The 4997-nt window shown below is 38.1% G+C and overlaps 1 pseudogene; it reads right to left on the bottom strand.

Annotated features, from left to right (window-relative positions):
• Positions 1-2133: 2133 nt before the first annotated feature.
• LOC103582504 lies at positions 2134-2963 on the bottom strand (annotated as a pseudogene).
• Between the last annotated feature and the right edge of the window lie 2034 nt (positions 2964-4997).

The following is a 4997-nucleotide window of genomic DNA, read 5'->3' as shown; positions in this document are numbered from 1 at the left end:
GGTCTCATTTTTTCTCTTCCATTTCTCCACATGGCTTCTAGCTAGATTCACTCCAGTGGAAGAGTACAAATGATTCACTGAGTTATTTGATATGGATAATAAACAAGCAACCCACATGAGTTGTTCAGAGGTTGATAAATGAAAGGAAAGTACTTTGGAAGGGAGATGAGTCCAAGGACTGCATGAGCAAACTGGCAGAATGCATAGATAAGAGTGATATTTGGAATACAAGCAGACATTCATGCCGGAAAGCTGCCCTGTAAATAAGTGCTATTATTGCCCCCACTGAGATGTTACACTGAGGAATACAGACTACTTTTCACATCTAAAACTAAAAATATCTAGGTTGTATCAGTAGGATCACTTCCATAATTATTCAATTCTATACTATTATGAATTTTTGTTAAAGTTTAGTTCTCAAATCTATCCAGAAATACTCAGTTATTTGTCATGTATTTGCTCGAGAAGTTATTCATATGAGGTGAGAGGCATTTCTACACCCATCATTTATTTTAAATAGTTAATATCTTAACTGCCAACACTAGCCTAATGATGAATTTAGCTAACGATTTGAAGACTACTGGAATGATTGCCAATTATCTTATTTTAAAAATTGCTTCCATTGTGGTTTTTAGCTTCAGTTAAACTCTGATGGTGCCGACAGGACTGCTTCTGCCCTGTTCACTGTGCCTGACCCATATCACCTGATTTAACTGGATAAACTTCCTTTGACAATGAAGAGATAAAAGAAAAAAAGGAAAGTGTTATATACTGTCCAGTCCTATTAAGACACAGGCCTCAATTATTCCCACAAAAAGGCCCAGAAACCTGAAGAAAAGTATTGAAACTCAAAAATAACCCATCAAGATATGGAAAGAGTAAGACAAATCCTAGCATGGCTTCACTGGTGGTTGAAGAATAAACCCCATGGCTGGACTAAGATTCTGTTACAACTTTCAGAGAGCTCTGAGTGACGAGCCTTTATCCTTGTTCTGCAGCTCTAAGTTCAGGAGTACTGTGAATTGATTGAATGGTGTCCTCCAAAGTCCATATGTTAGAAGCTTAATTCCCACTGTAACTAATAAACCCCATGGCTGGACTAAGATTCTGTTACAACTTTCAGAGAGCTCTGAGTGACGAGCCCTTATCCTTGTTCTGCAGCTCTAAGTTCAGGAGTACTGTGAATTGATTGAATGGTGTCCTCCAAAGTCCATATGTTCGAAGCTTAATTCCCACTGTAACTGTTGAGGGTGGGAAATCCTATTATGGTAATTTAAAGGTGGGGCCTTGAAGAGGTGATTAGACTGTAGGACCATGCCTAGTGGATGGATTAATAATGGTGGTCAGGGGCATGGTTCTGAGGTTTATAAAAGGAGAGAGCATGACGAACTACCGTGAGCTCTGCTCCATCATTTTCTACCATGTGAGACCCCTGCATTGCTGTAAAGCCACCAACAAAGAAGACTCTCACTCTATGTGTTCCCTGGACTTTCAACTTCCTAGCCTCTGAAGCAGTAACCAATAAATTTCATTTTCTCATAAATTACCCAGTGCCGGGTATTTTGTTATAAGCAACCGAAACGGACTAATACAACGATCTTACCTGGACCAGGCTTTGTTAGTTTGGGGAGGAGGAGTGTGATGAATGAGAGCTGTGTTTATTTCCGAGCATTCTCTTCTGTTCTACTCAGCAGTCACATTGTACATTGTAGAACCCTGAACTCTGTGAGATAGATCCACCTAGGTCAGGCAAAGTGGTCCTCCCAATACGTATTCTCACTACTTCAGGTGTAGTCTCTAGACGTAGTCCAGCCTCATCTGTATGCAAAGGAACTTCAAAAAGTTTGTGGAAAAATGGAATTAAAAGATAAAATATTTAAATATAAACTTTATTTTTCAAAATAAGCTCTGTCATGTTCAGGACACTTTTGCTAGTGATACTAGTCATTTAGTCCATCCCTTAAGAACTAAGGATCCTGGAAATTTAACCATGTCAATGCAGTCTTTTTTTATTTTTTAGCTTTTATATTTACATTTATTCTTCATTTAGCTTTTAAAACATTACTATAGTTGAGTATTAAAACAAAAACAATAGAAGTAGTGAGCAAATTATGTTTTATTCCAGTCCTTCACTCATTCACTACTGCATATAAAATCCCAGCAGTGGGTGTTATTCACTGGCCCCATTTAAGAGATCTGACACTGAATGCCACCTCTGGGATGATGTTCATCATCCTCATATGCTCCTCCATTGTAAAGGTGTCATCTTTCCTGATTTGGATCAAAGTCCACCGGTGCCACCTGATCCATTTCATCAGTCTCTTCTACTTCCTTCCTCTCAGGTAGGAGTTTTTCCAGCAAAGAGAGTTTATCAGTAGAGAGAAAGCCATTCTCAGGAAAGCTGACCTAAAATTCAATGTTTAGGCAACCCTTCTCATATAGCGTATGATAAATTGGCATTCCTTCATTTAGCACACACTTGACATCTCCCTGCTTGACAATCTGACCTGGATGAGAAGTGATGACTATGGTTTGGTTGTCAAAAGTGGATATTGGCTTTTGGAAGCCACACAATGCTTCACCCCGCTGTGCATCCATTCATATGAAAAGGTCTTCTCCTCCTCAAGTAAAAACAGCGTGGTCCTTCTGATCCAATACAATGATAATATCTCCTGGCTCCCGTCCTGGTTCTTGGTCTCCTTCACCATGGAATGTTTTCTTATGTCCATCTTTTACACCTTTGTCAATTTGAACTTCTAGAATCTTCTCTCAAACTATCTTCTTTCTATTGCCGCTTTTACATCTATCTTTAGGATTAATCTATTCCCCATGGCCCTGGGACTCCACGCTCACTGACTGAATTTACTGAACCATTCATTCCAGGTCCTATCTGATGAATTCCTATTTGAATTCCATTGCCTTGGCAATTAGGACAGCACTCTACTTCTTTCTTACACCTCAGCCTTCACATTTGTCATAAATCACATTCTTTTGCAGAACCAGCTTTCTCGTTGCACCATTATATAAATCTTCTAAGGTTACTGAAGGCTGAAGTACAACATTTCTACCTCTCCTTTCTCTCTGCATCCTTCCTCTTACTCCAAAAAACATATCAAAGATGTCCATGGGAGAACCAAAACTGTCACTGGTTCCACCTTCTTTAATTGCCTGTTCTCCTCCTTTGTCACATAATTCCCTTTTCTCTGCATCAGAGAGAACTTCATAAGCTTGGGAAATCTGTTTAAATGTCTTTCCTTCATTTGGATTCTTATCAGGGTGGTACTTCAAGCCTTGTTTCCTATGAGCCTTTTTCAACTCCTCCTGGGTGGCACTGGGTTTGGCCACCAAAATATACTAGTAGGTGGCATTTTTCACCATTTTCTACAGCCAGTGAGTGGGCTGAGGCTGGTGTGGGAGAGCAGGAAGGAGTGCAAAGCTGTGCACAGCTTGGGCAGCTGCAGCTCCTCTATCTCTCACTGAGTGTTCTGGAAAGTTCTGCTCAATGCAGTCTTTTTTACATTATTAACTGAAGAAAAATGGCTAGAATTTTTAAGATTAGGAAACACACAGAAGTGAGAAGGAGCCAAATCAGGACTGAAAGGTAGATGCCTAATGATTTCCCATTGAAACTCTCACAAAATTGCCCCAATTTGGTGAGAGGAATGAGCAAGAGCATGATTGTGGTGGAGAAGGACTCTCTGGTGAAGCTTTCCCAGGCATTTTTCAGCTAAAGCTTTGGTGAACTTTCTCAAAACACTCTCATAATAGGCAGATGTTATTGTTATCGTTCTTTGGCCCTCTAAGAAGTCAAAAAGAAAAATGCCCTGAGCATTCCAAAAAATTGTTGCCATGACCTTTGCTCTTGACTGGCCCACTTTTGCTTTGACTGGACCACTTCCACATGCCAGTAGCCATGGCTTTGATTATGCTTTGTCTTTAGGATCATACTGGTAAAGCCATATTTTATCTTCTCTTACAATTATTCAGAGAAATAGAATAATCGGGATATTGATTCCACTTTAAAATTTCCATAGAAATCTCTGCTCTTGTCTGCAGCTAATCTGGGTACAAAAGTTTTGGCACCTATCCAGCAGAAAGTTTGTTCAACTTTAATTTTTTACTCAGAATTGTGTAAGCTGAACCAATCAAGATGTCTATGGGGTCGGCTATTGTTTCTGTTGTTAATCATCAGTTCTCTTCAATTAGGGCACAAATAAGATTAATTTTTTCTTTATGAGTTGATACGGATGGTCTGTTACTGAGGGCTTTATAAAGAAGGGCTTTGACTTGACCTTTATAATAGAAGTATTTTTCCAAGCAAATACTCAACATCATCTCGTCCCTACTTAAATGAATTTTCCATTTGTAAACTGCTGATTTCTTTGGGCCATTGTCTTGATAAACTTTTTGTAAAGCATCGGTAATGTCACTATTCTTCCACCCAAGATTCACTATCAAATGATGTTTGTTCTTGCTTCAATATTAGCAGAATTCAAGTTCTGTGATAGGGGTTCTTTTCAAACTCATGTCTTATCTTTCTTAGTGCCTCAAACTTCATCCTGTTCAGACACGTTATAAAGAGTTAGTATGAGTTTATTTTGGTGCAAAAAATTTTTGAAATCCATGTAGTTTTTTCATAGTACATGTTTTCCATTAATGTTTTGAAGACCCCCAAGGGAATAAGGAAAATCTTATTTGACTAGCCAACAGACACCTCTTTTGTCTTTTCATTACAACAAATTTACTAGGACAATTGATTGACAATTGTCAATACAAGATTTGTACTTGGAGTTTAGCATTTTGCATTGAAGTTTCAGCTGATAGGAAAGGAAAGGCCCTATTTTAGCACCTTCTATTAATTATATACACACATAAAAGCACATATTAAATAAAGCAGATAATTGTATATATAAATAACACATACATATAAAATATAAATGCATATATTAAATATACACAAATAAACAAATATATATACATATATACGTATATATTTA

This window comes from Galeopterus variegatus, unplaced genomic scaffold (genome assembly GCF_000696425.1).
Source record: "Galeopterus variegatus unplaced genomic scaffold, G_variegatus-3.0.2 Scaffold16539, whole genome shotgun sequence".
NCBI lineage: Eukaryota > Metazoa > Chordata > Mammalia > Dermoptera > Cynocephalidae > Galeopterus > Galeopterus variegatus.
The sequence above is the reverse complement of the archived record's forward strand: the minus strand, read 5'-3'. Positions and strand labels throughout refer to the sequence as shown.